Source organism: Mastomys coucha, unplaced genomic scaffold, assembly GCF_008632895.1.
Source record: "Mastomys coucha isolate ucsf_1 unplaced genomic scaffold, UCSF_Mcou_1 pScaffold13, whole genome shotgun sequence".
NCBI classification, from domain to species: domain Eukaryota; kingdom Metazoa; phylum Chordata; class Mammalia; order Rodentia; family Muridae; genus Mastomys; species Mastomys coucha.
The window spans coordinates 83,824,463-83,843,036 of NW_022196895.1; positions in this window are offsets into that span (position 1 = coordinate 83,824,463).

The window sequence follows — 18,574 nt, forward strand, 5'->3', positions numbered from 1 at the left end:
TATATATATATATATATATGTATGTATGTATGTATACCTGTCTGTAGAAAAGAAATGGATAAGCAAAACTTGGAATGTAGGGACAATAGAATGTTATCTCTCTTTAAAAGGAACATAAATTATAACATTTACTTGAGTGTGGAGAAACACTGAGGGCAGGGTTGCAAAAGAATTCAACTAGTGATCCAAAAGACAATCAACTGCATGTCCCACTTGTTTTCTTCTACAAGTTTTGTGATTTGGGTCTTGTATTTTGGATTGGTATTGATGTTGAGTTTATTGTTAATATATGGTATTAGATACAGAGTCAACTATTCCTTTAACGAAACCTCCACTGCATGTGTATGTGAGTGTGTGTGTGTGTGTGTGTGTGTGTGCATGTGTGTGTGTGGTATGTGAATGTGTAAATGTGTAAATGTGGATACAGGTTGAACACACTTGTACTGGTAAGAACATGTGTACTGGTAACAGAATAACCTCAGGTGGTGCTCTTGCCTTCCACCTAGTATGAGGTACGTCAAGTAGCCTCAACTATAGCAACTAAAACTAGCATGGGGGTGATGGGTATAGTGTTTTAGTCTTAGAAATTGGAAAGAGGTATGAGGTCAGCTGACACTGCAGTTCTGCACTATAAATGTATTTAGTACTGATGAAATACATATCACTTTTGGATAAGAAGATCGGGTATAGTGATTTATGCCTGTAGCTAAGTATCTGAGGCAGGAGTACCTTTAGTTTCAGACCAGTCTAGACTCTGTAGTGAGACACAGTCTCCCTCAGGAAGGTGGGTCAAATGGACCTCAAGTTTAAGTCCATCCTGCTACATAGTAAGACTTAGTCTGAGAAAAAAAATCAAAAGCAAACACAACTAACATGATGCTTAATATGGTAAACTTCATGCTATGTGTGAATGCTTACAGTCAACAGAAAACTACCAGTATAGTAGAAAAGTCTGTTAACATTTATACATAAATTGTTGCCAAACCAAGAAACACTAATGTCTCTTAAATTTAAGTGATTTATTGCTACTCACTTTATATGTCATAAAAACGACTGCAAAGTATTCAAATGTTAAGGTTTGAAATATCAACTTTTGTATGCTGTGTCAGGAGGATGAAGAGAAATGGACATTCTACATGGCAGAAAATGGGTATAGTGGTAATAAATATTTTTTTCTTTTCACCCAAAATTATGCACTTAGCAATCTATCATAACTCTATAGCATCATAAGATAATAATATACATTAGTATAATATTGATGGCATTTAAAATTTTTGTTATAGTAGAGGATTGCAAATTCAATCATCAATAGGAGGAGAGAACCTCGGCCCTGTGAAGGTTCTGTGCCCCAGTATAAGGGAATGCCAGGGCCAAGAAGTGGGAGAGGGTGGAGTAGCAGGCATGGGGCGGGGGCAACAGTGGTTTGTTCTTGTTGTTTTTGTTTGTTTGTTTGTTTTTTGGAGGGAAAACTGGGAATGGAGAAATTTATATGTAAATAAAGAAAATAATAAAAAAAAAGGAAAAAATGTCGTATCTATCAATTAAGACTCTGATGTAAAGCTTAGCAATTAATAAATAAAGCATGTATCAAATGATCAAAACATCTCTATATAAACCAGTAAAGAAAATGGCATGGTAAACAAGTGGATTTATTAGATTTATTTGTAATTTGTCCATCAATATCATTAAACTTCTCTATATAAACCAGTAGGGAAAAGGTAAAGTACACAAATAGGTGAATATATTATATATATTTACACTCATTTTCATACATTTAAATATCAATGAAGCACATGTCAAATAGAAGATAGAAGTCTGTCATGTGAACCAGATATAGAAGGGAAGGATTTGAGGGACATTTACTCTTTTTTAAAAACAATAGATTAAGCATTCAAATTCTTATAAACATTTGACACATTTATTTTTTAATTAAATATTTGAATAGGAGGCAATTTAAATGGTATTTTCTTCATGTTATATTCTTAAAGTTTGTTCTGTTTTCTGTGTTTAAATTTTTCTGTTTTATTTTACAAACACAAGACTCAAGTCTTTTAAAATTGTTCTATATGTTGCAATAAATAATTTGAATTTTTATATCTATTGTAATTGTTTTAATCAACTGCTCTATAATTTTTCATGAGTTTCATAATTACTAAATCACTTATAAATATTTAGGCTGAATATTTTATTCATTTCCATTTTTTACTCATGTTTTCGTTATAGTCTATAATTATAGATTAGAATAATCTAGATAGTATATTGAAATCACCTTGGTAGCTTATGTTTTAGTTTATGCTTAGGGAATTGCCATTTTTATTTCACTGCTCCTGTCATTGCTCCACTATCAAGCTCTGAGTTCAGATTTTGGGATGCAGAGGCACCAAAGAGACAAAATGGACCTGAAATGACTCCTGAGTGAACTGTGTACAACCTACCATCGCAAGAACAGTATATGTCCTACTATTGCAAGAATAGTGTCTGACCTTCCATAGTGAGAACAACATCTGACCTACCATCTTGACTTCTCCATATCTCCAACTAAAGTCTTTACTGGTGTTCCTTGTCACAGGCGTGATTGATATTTCTTGGGCTGTGGTTTCTGAAGTAAAATTTAAGTTTCTATGAAGTAATTATTGTAAATCTAAAATAATTTATGGTAACCCAGCATGAAGAGTTAGTTGCAGGATCCATATGTACTTGTACACCACATAGTTCATACAGTAACAAGAAGAAACAAAAATGCATTGAGAAATCTATATATGCACTTTCAAAGATTCATTAAATTAATCATCTACCACCTTAGAATTAACAGTTTGACATATGTTTTCTCCTATTTTAAACTCTTTACTTTTGTTTTTATTGCATGCAAACTCACTGCATGCAAATTTCAAGACAGGTACAAATTAAAAATTGAAGATTAATTTTCCTTGTTAAAATCAGAGAAGGCTTTCTCCAGCCTATTTTTCCTAGATCATTAACTTTATAAAACTTAATGAAAAGTACTTTGCCTGTCTTTTTGAAATGGAGGTAAAACTTTTAAAACATTAAATATACCTTTTTGTCAGCTTTAAGACCTAGGAATATCTTTCTCAAATACATTAGAGCCATCTTATTAAAATGAAGTCATATAGACAAATAAAGGCGGTCTTTGGGGCAGGTGAAAGAGTGAGTGCTAACCTAACCTCTGGTATTAATCCAGGTAGAATAGCCTCCCATGAAGAGGTTAACTGACGCAATGTGTTATGGATGCAAATTAAATTGCAGGCCATGGGAATATGGGCATATGTTTCCACATTGCTCCTTCAAGTTCAAATGATAACTATCTGTAAGTTTGAATAATTAGTATTGATCAAGCACTTTCAAAATAGTTTTCAAATATTATTCAGAATATAACTTTCAATTTAATATGGAAGTCATCATACAGAAATAGCAACAACAGTAATTACAGTCTAATTTGTTTATGAGTTTACACTAATAAACAAAACAGAAGGAAACAAATCCTTAAAATTAATATATTAGTAAGAAAGGTAAAACCAGGCTCAGAACTGGAAGTAGAATTTATACAAATTTGTGCATCACTTACATGTAGCTTCTACCAAGGAAGCTAAAAGAATATATAGCCAGGCAGTGGTGGTGCACGCCTTTAATCCCAGCACTTGAGAGGCAGAGGCAGGCAGATTTTGAGTTCGAGGTCTACAGAGTGAGTTCCAGGACAGGCAGGGCTATACAGAGAAACCCTATCTCGAAAAACCAAAAAAAAAAGAATATATAAAATTGTTTCTGGACTCCAAGGTTTCTTGGATCCTTCTCAATATATCATATACACATTGGTTTTTGGTGCAATAATGGGAGAGTTATCCAAATAAAATACATCACAGGTAAAACAATGAGTACAAAATTAAGTTTGTGCTTTTAACAAAATCTCACTAAATTAGCAAAATACATTGAAATAAGTATTGATCTGTCTAACCACAGAGGATAATGTTTAGCCATTCTTCCTATTAATGAGCTTTTCTCAGTAATGAGACTAAATGTACTAAAACTACATAAACTAATAAATATCTAGTTAGATTGATAGAAAAAGGATGAGAATATGCTACCTTATTGATCACATTGATACATATACACACAAACAAACACAAATCAAAAACAAAATACAAAAACAATACCATACATACAGGTATGATTGGTGAACCAGGCTGCATGTTATGTTGTAAATCGAATTTTAAATTAATATCTAAAAGGTATAATCATTTATTTAAGTATCTCAAGAAAGAATTGTCTCATGTTGAAAATATATGAATGTTTTAATTACATGAATAACATATTCACAAGAGGAGAAAATATTGAAATTTAAATAAAGAAATTATTGATAATAACTTGTTAAAGAGACAAATACTGCTGTTTTTAATATATTTGTGTTTTAATAAAAAAGTGTTTAAATAACTGCAAATACCATTTCAGTCACAGTACTGTTTTATTTAATTTTATGTTACCTTCAAATTTTAAACAAAAAGTAATTTTCTTGTCACATTCATTTTAATATGTATTTTAATTTCATGAATATTGAATTTGAATACCCCATGATTATGAGACTGACTGGCTCTTCATATTTCCACAGAGGCTGACTTTTCTTCACATTGTAACTGTTAATACATCAAATCCTATGAGATACATTTAAACAGCAGTCTCTTTTATTTAATTATTGGCTATCAACACAATTTGCATAATATCAAATCAGTGAATATAATAAAAAGAGTTATGTTTCTCAGCAAAGACTACTTCAGAGAGGCTTGAGTTTAATTACTACATGAAGACTAATAAAAGATGAAGCACATTACTTTCCTATTTGTTTTTTGTTTTTTCTGGTTAAAGGCTAATAAAAAATAAATCTGTGCACATTTTTTCATCCGCATCCAGCATGATCTAATACTTAATAAAGAGTCAATAACCTTATTATGAAAATTGATCAAAATCAATAATATACAGACATTGGTTGATGATGCCAGACACCTTCCACAAAGCGTTTCCTGAAAGCATCATGCTCCTCTGGCCAGGCATTATTGGGAACACATCTTGAAAGGCACAGTAAGGCACAATGAATGCATGCAGATGCCTGGTGCTTGAGACTAAATTTAATCACCTCCTGCTTGTGACCACTTGGCAGCTTTGAGAACGTTCTCCCTGAACTAGCTATCTGAAGCCAAGCTATTAGATTGCTAATTAAAGAAGGTACACAGAAGACATGAACACTAGGAGTCCGGGGTAATTGGCTACAAAAAAGACAAGACTGGGACACGTCACTTTGTCTGCTCCTCCTGATTAGTCTCTAATTCGAATACCAATATTTCACTGCACGCCACAGTGCTCTGGGAGAGTTATCTGCCTCTCTCCATTGATGGATGGCTCTTGTGTGCAAAGGGAAAAATAGCAATTTTGTTTTATAGTTAATCTTCTGACATCCCTAGGAACAACAGGGAAGTCCACATAACCTTTCCTGTTCATCCTGATATGTCTTATTAAATATGACAAAGCAGAGGGAGGAAAAGAATCTTCTAATGAAACAAATAAGTAACTCTGTGTGATGGAAGTCACCCACCAAGCCCACCATGAAGCAAAGGTAATTATATTTGAAGTGCTTATATGCGCTGATAAAGCAAATCAAAACACTGTGTCTATTTCTCATCTACTTTTTCCATGTTTCATAAACGAAACATGTAAGAATAGGACAAAAGATGGAAAGAGAAGAGACATAGAGGGTGTGGATGTGTTTTCAAAAGCTTTGAAGAATCTTTTGTATGCTAGATATCCAAATTCTGACATTCTGTTTAATACAGTCAGTGGCTCAAAGAAATTAGATATTGTTTACTTTGCATTAGCAATGACAATAGGAAAACTGGATTACCAATGTATGTGTGTTATACGATAAAATATTCAGTGAATTTATAGTGTTTTTTTTTTTTAAAGATGAGGTTCATGCATCCCTAGCTGACCTTTAACTAACTATGCAGCCAACGATCACACTTTATCCTTCTGTCTGGAGGACTGGAGGGTCTTTACTCAATTGTTCCTGGGCTTTGTGCACACAGGATAGGCATTCTACTAACTGAATCATTGTCTCTAGACATTGGGAAATTTCTATTTTTACCTATAAGAAAACTGAAGTTCAGGTCAGAAGGGGATGTTCTAAGACCACAGCCAGTCAATTCTAGTCTTAAAATTTAATTCTAACTTCTGTTACTAACAACTTTATATAATTTAGTATATACTAAAGATGGCTGTTAATATTCATGAGGACTATGGCTCTTACAGGAAATTTATTATCAATATTTTATTTCATGCCTATATAATTAAAATGAATATGGTACTATTGAATAACTTAAATTTAAAGTTTTATAATTCTTACTTGTTTCCTTATTATATTTTATTCACTTCAAAATAAGATAAACCTTACACTCTATGAGTGCTGAAATAGTGACATCATCTTCCTGGATAAATGGTTTAGCACATAACACATTACATCAATAAGTTCAATTCCACGACCTTGTAAGGGCATAGGCATCCATATATCATATTTAAGAATAAAAATAATTTCAAGTAAATATCCAAAGATGAAAAATGCATCTGAATTTGGCTCAACTGAGAGAAGTAATGTTAGAGAGTTTGTGTCTGAGGATTTCTTAATTGAAAATGAAAGGTAACTTCTAGAAATTTCATCTTTCACCAAGCATAGAAATTCCAAGAAAAGAGGTATCCCATTCAACAAATACATTTTAAAAAATGTACTCTACAGCAATGTCCTGAGGGAAGGGTATACAGTCATTGAATCTAGGTTTTACAGGGAAAAGCTTTCAGAAACTCAGTGACAGAAAAATGAAATGTAGGCAAAAAAAAAAAAAAAAGAAAAAATTAGGACTTGTAACTTATTCTCTTTTCTCTAATCCTTGAATAGCCTCTCTTTAAATATTTTAACAAATCCATACTTTTTATGTATGAGAGCAAATAAATTTTAGTAAATTGACAGAGTGGTAGAAAAAGAATGTGTGGGGCTAGAAGCCAGAGACAGGTTTCAATATAATGGTAGTCTCTCACAGGTAGTCTCTCACATTTCACAGAAGTATGGTGCAAAGAGATGGATGAAATTTTTAGTTGGTTAAAGACATAAAATTAGATGTTGACACATAAAGTGCAAGTATTAGTAAGGGATCAGAACCAATATCTGAGGTATATTCCTAAAAAAAGTAAGTCATATGAATAAAAAGAATATTAGATGAATTATAGACCCAGTGTTAACAGGAGATATCCCTCACCATCCTAGGTAGAGCACATTCCCAGGTGCTTATAGGAGGCCTCTTCTAACCTTTGGAAACTGAGATCCCTGGTACTTCTGCTTTTTTGCTCAATTGTTTTTGAAAAAACAACTGTAGCTATTCCTTTTTTTAATTGGATATTTATTTACTTTTAAATTGTTATCCCCTTTACAGTTTTCCCCAAGGGCCTCTCCTTCCGTTAATGCACAACAAGGCCATCCTGTGCTACATATATGGCTGGAGGCATGGATCACTCCATGTGCACTCTTTGATTGGTGGTTTAGTCCCTGGGAGCTGTGGGGGGCATCTGGTTGTTTGTTATTGTTGCTCTTCCTATGGGGTTCCAAACCCCTTCAGCTCCTTCAGTCCTTTCTCAAACTTTTCCACTGGGGATTCCGTGCTCAGTCCCATGGTTAGCTGCAAGTATTTGCCTTTGTATTTGTCAGGCTCTGGCAGGGCCTCTCAGGAGACGGCCCTATCAGGCTCCTGTCAGAAAACACTTCTTGGCATTCCCAATAGTGTCTGAGTTTGGTGTCTGTATATGGGATGGATCCCTAGGTGGGACAGTCTCTGGATGGCCTTTCCTTCAGTCTCTTCTCCACAGGTTGTCTCCGTATTTCCTTCCTTGAGTATTTTGTTCCCCCTTCTAAGAAGGACTGAAGCATCCACACTTTGATCTTCTTTCCTTTTGAGCTTCATGAAAGTATCATTTCAAAGTGTCCTTCTGGATAAACTCAGTCTCTGCCTCTGCTGTAAATTTACCGTTCTACAAATTTTAATTAAAACCTTCCTAGAGTCTGAGGCAGATCCTAGGCCACACTGAACCCTATGCATGCCTCCTTCATAGAATTTTTATATTTGTTCAGAGATTATGCAATCTGAAGTCAGATGGAAACACTGTATAGAATAATCGGAGACATCCCATACTATGCACAAAGAAAAAAGTGTTTCTGCATTGTTCTCTCTGAAAATTGGAACAGAAGGGCTAGTAAGATGGCTTTGTAGAAAAACTACCCATTTAGCGTGATGTTTGGGGTTTGGACCCCTAGAATCCATAAAATTTCTGGAAATGTTTGATAAGCTGACTGTAATCCCAGTACATGGGTGTCAGATACAGGGATCTCTGGGGCAGGTTGGCTAAGTAGACTACATTATTAGAGAAGCTCTGGGTTCTGTGAGAGGCTCTACCTTAATAAATAAAGTAGGCCATGATCTAGAGGACACCTGACTCCAATTCCTGGCCTTCAAAGGTGCTTGCTTAACCACACTCCCACACACATGAACATATATCCACACAGGCATGCATGTTATAAAAACAAAATATATAAAAACTAGGAGAAATGGCAATAGAGAAATAGGATCGGATCTTAATGGCCAGTAGTTGAATCACAACCTAAAACATGTAACACCCCTTCCCCACACATAGCATACTATAAATGTCTAGAAAGTAGAAACATACTTATTTGGGTTTCCTTATTGGAAACCCAAACATAATTGTTACATGTATTTGTTTTAAGTGTCTAAGTAAATCAAATTACAAATGAATAAGCAAAATGAATCTCCAACAGATTTTATTGGAGTATGAAGGATGTCAGATTTCTGAATTTTTAAAACCAGAAAGCACATGTATACATTGAGCAGAAAGGTCTATTTCTAAAGAGCCAATCCTGTCTTCAGTTGGGAGTTCATGCTATGACCACCAACAGAAAATAACTAATAAGAATAAATAAATAAAAGACAAAATTAAAATGAAACATAGGAAGACATCAGGGACCATCCAGATGGTACCAGACATACATGTGCCAAGCATACAACAGTTCAGAATTAAAGGTCCATCTTACAGAAGCAGGGCAGCACTAGGTGGACTTCATGCACTAAACCTGGGCCCTAAACCTTCTTCAAACTGTCTTCAAAGGGCTACAAACCCTACTGTTTACATGTAATGTTTGCAGTGAATAAATTAAAATGAATATGCTTATAACCCTTCATGTGATTTCCATGTGCTTTTATGCCTACTCTTAAGAAAGATACCCTTTGCTAGAGGAAGAAATCAAAACAGGATAATCCAGCTCTCGGGTGCTAAATGACTCTTCATATTCCAAATGGTTTTGTCAGCCCTTGACTAGAATGTGCCTCCTTCCATACAGTTTCATGTATTGTATTGAGGCAGAACCCAGGCAGATGGGCTCAAGCTGACTTTGCTACAGAAACCTACTTTGGCAGTGAAACACAGCTCAGCAGGTTCAGAACAGTGTCTCAGCCCCTGCAGCCACTCCCAAGTACTGGACACATGAGCATTGACTTCTAGCCACTGGTGGAATATTTTGTACTACTTGATAAAGTTCTCATAGAGGATATCTAGTCTGTTTTTAAAGGTTAATAAATAAAATCAGGTCTTTTCAAGATAATCTCATGTTTTGTAAACTTAAAATCTATCATCTTGGCCTATCATACATATATGCAAGTGACTTACAGATGATACCCACCCTAGAAATAATGAGGTTGTACATACCATGAATTATAACATGTAGAGATTGTTCCATTTAAACAATAGATATTGTGGAACACTGACCAGGAAAATAATTCCTTATACAGGGAAGAAGCCAACCTAAATAACCCAAGAATGTATTATAAAACCACTCTGGAACTCTTCTTTGTTAGATTAGCAGGCTCCCCAAATCCACTGAAGTTGTTGTTATACTACGATTGGGTTGACTGTTCCTTTTTTGTGCACCTGGAAAAATTGTTATTCTGTTATCTGCCCATTTCAAGTCTCACTAAGAATACCTCATCTTGTCTGTTTGTTGAGAGTAAGTCTTGGTATTATCCCTAGCTGGCTGGCTTGTACTCACTATGTAGGCCTGGTAAATTTGTAATAATTGAGACTCTGGACACTTTTTTAATTTAACATCCATAGCATTGTTGGCATTTTTTGAACAAGTGTTTTCTTTTAGTTTGGTCTTCTGGTGTGTAAAATTATTCATGGCAGGTATATTGTCTTTGATTTTATATCCCAAACAGAAAAGAAACAATTCACATGTAATAATGTCATTCTGTATTATGCCTTCTACTTATGATAATAGAAATTAATAATGTCTTATTAGGGTAATTAATGAAAGTAAGGAGATTGGCTTTTATTTAATCAATTCACATTATTTGCTCAAATATTTATGTTTTTATAAAACTTTTGTGACTTCATATAACTTGAAAAACTATACTCAGGTCTTGGTTGTCTGAGTAATTTTGACACATTTGTAACCTTGTCATTGCTGTTCATAGCATTCTGGGCTAATGATCACATGCTTGTTAATGAAGGCTTTGAGGACACCTCTGGGTCAGTGCTTGTTCAGAAGCAGTGATAGTCCTATAGTGCCCTTAAACAAACAAGGATTTGAACTACATCCTGCTTAGGCTGGTTTTTAGTAAGCGGACTATCTCTATATTTAATAGTGAAATTCAATATACCTAGCTGTATTTTCAAAAGAGTATTTTCTTGGACTTGTCCAAGGATAATAAAGACTGTCTTATGTAGCAGAAGACTAGTCTCAAACTAAGTATGTGGCTGAGTTTGAACTTTAAACTGTTGATCCTTCTATTTCCACGTACCAAGTCTATATACATATCTATATGTATATATTTACAATGGTTGACTAAATATTGTTAGTATAAAGTTTAAAAATCATTCTAGACTATAAACCATTATCAGCTTTATACTATATACTAAATTGTATGTATTTAATTTATCTTTACCCTTAATGTGCGTTTAAAACTTTGGAAGTTCTTAGAAAACATCTGTCTCTCCATTGTACTCTATTTCTGGACTCCTGCTTTTAGGGTCTGCAGGTTGTTCTTTTGTGATCCTATCCTAGTTTTTAGCAATATCTGGCCTAAATACTTTGCCATTCAGAATGACATTTGCTTTCTTCCTTGCTGAAACTGATCCACCATCTGGCATCACTTTCTTTCACTTCCTCTTTAGTTCTCTGCTCTCACCACTCCTGCATGATCTGTCCTTCCAAGTTCTCATTACTGACATTCTCCCTTAGTTTGTGCACCTTTTCTCTTTTTTTTTCAATTCTAACTATTTCATCTTCATCAGCAAATTATCTCGTTCTCCAAGACACTCTTGGGTCCTGAATATTTTGCTTGTGACACAAAGCTGCCACTTAACCAGTGTTGTTTCCTAAGTGGCAATGCTTCAAGGCAGACTAGTCATTTGGGGTGTGGGTGTAGACATTTTTCAGTAATATATTTTTAGAAGAGCTTTGCATTACAGCCACTAACAGCTGCATCAAATGAACATGAGTCTAAAGGAGGTTGATCATTGTTTTGTTTGAGGGCACCTACATGCATTGAAATTTTTTATTCTACTAAGTTTTTATTACATCTATTCATTTATTAAAATAATTTTACTCTGCATTTAGCATAAGGGCAGGAACATGTGTATGTGTGTGTATCCTTTTAATAAACTTTTAGTTTGCTTTCATTAATTCAGTGGATCAATTGTAGACATCTCAAGAATTTAAGGGAGTTTCTGAACTTTCCAACTGATGTCATCTTAAAAATTATAGTTCTGTGATCTCTTAATGCCTTCCTGTGATAATCATAGTAGTTGATACGATATTATTGATCTCTTTCTTGTCAGTACTTGAAAATTAAACAATATTGTTCTGGAAAACTAAATTCCATTATTTTACTTCATTTTAAATTAAGATCTTTGCTTCCTGTTTTATAATATGTATACTGATATTATAACATAACTTTTCATTTCCCTTTCCCCTTCTTTTATCTAACCTCTCCCATGCAGCCTCTTATGTGTGTGCCTGTGTGTATATAAGTATACATATTTATATAGGCATTTGTATATATATAAAACCTGTTCAGTTTACATAATATTCTATTTTATCTATCATCTATCTTGTCTATCATCTATCTATCTGTCATCAATCATTTCAGGAATGACCATTGGGAGGTCTTTCTGGAGGAAGACCATTTCTTCTGCTTTCAATACTTCCTAGTCACCATACTCTTTTGTTTGGGGGTTAAGACTTTTGAAATTTCTTCCTATCATGCTACCATATTTATTCATGTCGTTATTGTTTAGATCTTGTTTAGACAACTGTATTGCTGAGACTTTATGGGTACAGCCTTTCTAATATTTCTAGAGACACAACTTCACAACTAACTCTATGTTCCTTCGAATCTTAAATTCTTTCCCTCCCTTCTCCTGCTATGATCCTTCAGATGGGGTGTATTTTATCAGTTGGGACTGAACACCAAGTAATCTCTTGCTCTTTGTATTCATTGTAGTCTTCCTTCCTTCCTCCTTTTCTTCCTTCCTTTCTCTTTCCTGAAGTTCAATTAGAGAGCTATTGGGTGCTACTTCCCTCCTCTTGGTGTTATCATGGCATTCTGGCATTGTTGTGGTTTGGTTGTTTCCCATTTTGAACCTTGTATTGTGAATTCTGTTATCATGAATAGTTAAAGGAGGAGAATTTCTCATCCTGTAGAACTCAGGTCTTCTGGATCCAGTGTCTGACATGTATGGTTTCATCAGCAACAGGGACTTTCCTTCCACCTCTGGTAAGTACCTAAGAATAATAACAATAGTCTCAAGAGACCCATAAAATGCCTTTAAAAAAACCAACAATGGATTCATAATAAAATGCCATATTCTCTTATGGCTAGAGAGAACATATTTTAAGATAATAAAAAGTTAGATATTAGAAAAGCACAGCCAACATTATCCTAAATGGAAAAAAGAATTTGAAGCAATCTTACTAAAACCAGGAATGAGACAGGGTTATCCAATACCCACATTCATTTTTAATATTGTGCTTGAAGTGGTAGCTGGAAGGAATAAAGCAAGAGAAGAAAATTAAAAGCACACAAATAATAAAAGAAGAATCAAACTATTTTATTGGTAAATAATATAATATTACATAAAAAGAAGACAAAATTTCTGCCAGAAAATTTATGAAAGTGGTCAATTTTTGAAACGTAGCATGAGACAGCATAAACTTGGTCAAATCAATAGCTTTTCTATGCATCAGCAACTGACAAAGATCATGGACATACTCCTATTCACAATAGCCTCAAAGAAAATAATATATCTAGGAACAAACATAACTAAGAAAGTAAAGGACATTTTAACTGAAAAAAAAAATCTCTGAAGAAAGTGATAAAGATACTAGAAAAGGATGAGATGTCTCCATTCATGATTTGTAGAATTACAAATGTGAAAATGACCATTTCGCCAAAACACATTGGCTTCCTATTTAGTTTCTTTCCTTTTTAAAAATATGTAAAACTTCTAGATGGTGAATAAACTGAGGAATGCTAAAAGTTTTGTGTTTTGTCTTCTATCTGTCAGTTCAAAAGTACAGTAGATATTGTGTCAGTTTATTTGTCCCACTGTGTCTCACCTCTTTTTGACACCATCTTTATTTGTTAAAAGCAATGTAGGTAGGTGATAACAGGTCATGATAAAAATCAGGAAGTGCTTGCTAATGGGAGCCTGATACAGCTGTCTCCTGAGAGGCTCTGCCAGATCCTGACCAATACAGATGCAGATGCTCACAGCCAACTGACCACAAAGGAGGAGTTAGGGGAAGGACTGAAGGAGCTGAAGGGGCCTTATCTGGCATCAGTGAGAGAAAGGCCCTTGGTCCTGTGAAGTCTTGATGCCCCAGTGTAGGGGAATGCTAGGGCGGTGAGACTGGAGTGGGTAGATGGGTAAGGGAGCACCCTCATAGAAGCTGGAGGGTAAGGGGGGATGGAATAGGAGGTTTGCAGAAGGGGAAACTGGGAAATGGAATAACATCTGAAATGTAAATAAATAAAATATCCAATTAAAAAAAGAAAAATCTTCATTATAAAAAAATTATAAGTAAAGACACTTCACTGGGCTGTATGAAACATGCTTCAGCTGAGATGTCAGACTGATATACTAAGTGACTAATAAAATTAACTTCAGAAAAATCGATTGATATAAATCCTACTACATACCTTTGGTGATGCCTTTTGTGATCACCTTTTGTGATAAATACTAAAAATCTAGGGTATCTTTTGTTTAGGAGATAGAGCCAACACAATGGTTATTTAGATCCATTGAGGATGATGGATTAATTGAATATCCATCCAGGACATGATCTGCTTTCAACTTCCATAAAAATCCTTTGAATACAAACTTATACTTGCTTTGCATCATTTCTGACAATAATGGAAAGTTATAGAGAAGGGGAAAAAGGGCTATTTTCCTCCAATATGACATGTGCTAAATTTACTAACATATTATTTAAACAACAGATGTGTAAGTCACATTACATTAAGTGACATTTGGTTCAGTAAAGTAATTTTTAAGTTAATAGTTTAATTTTATCCCTAATCTATGACATTAAATTTTACCTATGTATTTTTATTCATGATGTTAAGCTTCAGAACAGTGACTTAATATTATTGAATTTCTACAAGCTTCTTATATTCTTAATATTCTTTTACATACGATTACCGGAAAAATAAAAGGATACATATATGACTGTGATGTTATTGAATCTAATGAGCACTGTATGAATTGTTATATATCAAGACAGTGAGATTTATGTTAAATTTGAGAAAATTTAATAAGAATAACAAAATAGTTTAGATAGCTATTTACATTCTAGAAATTATAATTAAATTATTTTATTTATTTACATTCCAATTGTTGCCTCATTCCTGGTCCCCCCCTTCCAGAGTTCTATACCCAAAGGATATCCTAGAATATTTTAATTTTGAAGTTCGTAAGACAATCTGACTGAAAACAAATATTATAGCTGAGATCAAAAATTTTGTCCATCTTAAGCTATTAAAGGAGCTTCCTACAAAAAGGAATGCTTAACTCTTTATTGAGAGTTTTTCTGACAAGGAGATGAATTATCAACACTGTGGGCCTTTCAAGAAATATGATTTCTGTTCAAGGTAGGTTAACAACCACACTGCACATGAATTTGCTCTCAATAACATTATAATCTTCAACATCAGTTAATATGGTCACTTCATTGTTTTTATTGTTATTTTGTTTGTTTTATTAAAGCATCAACCTTAGTAGCATAAACTGATAGATCATGGTTTTATATGTCAAGGAAAAGACCAAAAAGAAGAGAATTTCTTATTTTAAAATTCCCAAGTTCCTAAGTTTGACAGCAGTGAATGCACATAAATGGTGACACATTTACTATTTGAATTTGCATTTTAAGTGTTTTTATATACTAAAACCATAATGCTGGCAAATCAAATAATATTTATGTTGAAAACAATGAAAGAATTTGCATTTGTAATCTCTTATGTGTGTGGTTGCCCAAATGACTTTTAGGTTTTAATTAAAAGTTCTTTTGTGGAGATCTATGATAGTGTTCTAATTTAGTTCATGGTGGCAAATTAAAGAAGAAGGAAATATCATTAGTAATTAATTTTAAAACTATTTCTTTCAGTGTATTTATTTATAACCCTTCTAACTCTTAATTCAGAAATTACCTTTACTGAGTTAGTGTAATGGGGCAAAGAATTATGCATAAACCTTTTGTCCCTAATAAAAAGTACTTTTTACTGTTTGAAACCTGTGCTTTATTTGAAAATTATAAGTGCCATCCAAATTTATTTAATATCTACATTCAATAATTGAGATATATGAATAGCCATCTTTAAAAGTAAAATTAAATGTTATAGAAATTGAAAATCTGTGCAAACATCAGTGACATTTTGGAAATTAAATGAATGTATGAAGAAAAAATCTTGGTTTAATGTAGACATAGAATCAGGATTATTATACAGGTCTCCCTAGAGGAATAGAATTAACAGAGTGAATATATGTTATTAAAGGGTATTTATTGGATTGGTTTTCAGGATAAGGTCTGTGGAGGTAAATAATCATTGTCATCATGCTGAGATAGCAGAGGGCTGATATCTGTTTAGTTGACAAAGTTCTCTCAGCAGTCTCTATCTGATGCTGATGGACTTGTGGATTCCTACAAAGCATGGAAGGCTGAAAGAGCTCTGTTCTGGTGCCAGCAAACAATGGCAGCATCAGCATCAAATTTCGCAACAGGGAAGCTGAACTCTTCAGTTAGAAGAAACAGCAAGCAGGCAAAGTACAAAGGCTATTCCCTTAAACCTTCCAGGCTTCTACACAGGGGTGCTGCTACCTAGTCTGAGAGAAAGCCATCTCCCCTCAGTTAATCCAGGAAATTCTTTTCTCCACGTAACCCAATGCTCATGTGTGAAGTTGATTCCAGATCCAATCAGGCCATCAACAAGGACTAACCAGAGCATAATCTATGCAAATAAGTGAGTCTCTCAAAGATATTATGAAAGATATAAAAAAATCACATCACATTCACAGCCACATAGTAAAAACATTATAAAGATTATGGAATACTGTTTTCTTAAACATATTATCAGAGAACTGAAAAATATGTGAGAATGATGATGAGCAGAAATGCATGATGGGAAAATCCCTAAAACCAAAACCGAAAAAAAAAAGAAAGACTTTCCTTACTTCATCAGCAAGCTTCAAATAAACTCTTCAAGGCAAATAACTAAATCCCTTTGATAATAATTTTTAGATATAATCCCATGGGCCATAAATTCATAATCCCCAATACTATGCGTGAAAGGAAAATGTGTTATATTATTATACTTTAATTACAAAATGAAGGTAAAAGTGTTAAAAACCACACCTATGATAGTGTGAAGTCTGATACTTTTACTTCATATAAATATCAGGTTATTTGAAGGGGGGATGGCATTTCAGTAAGGACATATATTTCTACATAATGTATAGCTAATCACTTTTAGTAATTTAGAATTCTTTAGTCTCATAGGAATGTCAGTATACTTCAGAGGTAATTGTTATGTCATACTCATTTCCATACTTGCTAAATGGAAAATTTTATGAGAATATAGATACTTTTATTATTATAAATGTATAAAGTATTATTAAAATGCAATTCAACTTTATCAATTATTTACAATGATTTTTCTTCATTCATTTACATAGCTCATGGGAAGGGTTGATGATTGCTTACTTGGATTGGGGTAGGTAAGGGACAGTAGATGAGTATTCCCTCATTGGTTGGGCATGGTAGCCTGGGGACACAAATCTTTCATTCCAGTTGTTTCTTATCCTCTGTTCAATTTTCAGAAGGACTAGAGTAACTTCTTTAATGCTCAGGTGGTCGACTGAGGTTTCATGGGTGGGCTTTTTCTTTCCTTTAAAAAAAATGGAATTAAGAGGCTTTAGGGAACAGGATGGAAAATGATGGTCCAAAGCATTGAAATAAGATAAATGGTAATCTGGGGTATCAAGCACACAGGAAGATCTTCCAATTCCAGACCAGTGATTTTTATACCTCCTGGTACATATTAGCACTGTTTTGAGAGGGATAGGCCTCAGACAGGGAATAGGCAGTGCGCCACACCCTTCTCTTTTACTGCATTCATGGTGTAAATACACAGCAGAGACAGATGGACAGTAACTATTCCTAACCATTTCCAGGACACTGTCAGGATAATTGTTGAGATCAGCGATAGCAGCTGCAGCAGCTTCAGAACTTCAAGAGAAGCTGCCCTTCCAAAGTCTGTTGTTAAATCACCAGAGTTTATTGACTTGGGCAACAGGAGTCCTCCTGTCTCTCAGAGCAGTAGAGCCACTATGGTCAAAGTAATAGAGATGCAGCAGACCCTCAGATGCAGCTTGGAGCATAGAAAGTGGCAGATGGATTTTCATCAACATATCTTTGAAATGACAGGCATAAAAGGACGCTGGTAGCTGTGTATGCTGTTCAGCCAGTGAGAGGTCCTGTCAAAAGGCACCGGCAGGTGTCCCCAGGCTGTGCTGGGACCCAGGCTGCAGTGCAATGTGTAGTTGTTTAGGGACTTGTGTTGGTCCATGGTTGAAGTCTACTTGTTTTATAAGTTTCTGCAAAACCCTGAAACTGAACAAGGAGGATCTATTATTCTCATGACTTCTCATGAAGGTCCCTGTGACTTTTTTGAACCTAAACAAAGGTTCATGTATCAAGAACAATGACTTAGCTATATGTTTAGATTACCACTTCTTCAGGCTTTTTCCACATTGGTCTAATCTGATCTTGCTGTATGGGGTGTAGACAAGGGTGGGAATGGGAGTCATGAACCACTTTTTGATTAAATTTAAGAAACTGAGTTCAGAAGAGGAGCTGTTCCTCTGAATTTACCTTGTGTTTATTTTTAAGCTCTCAAGACAC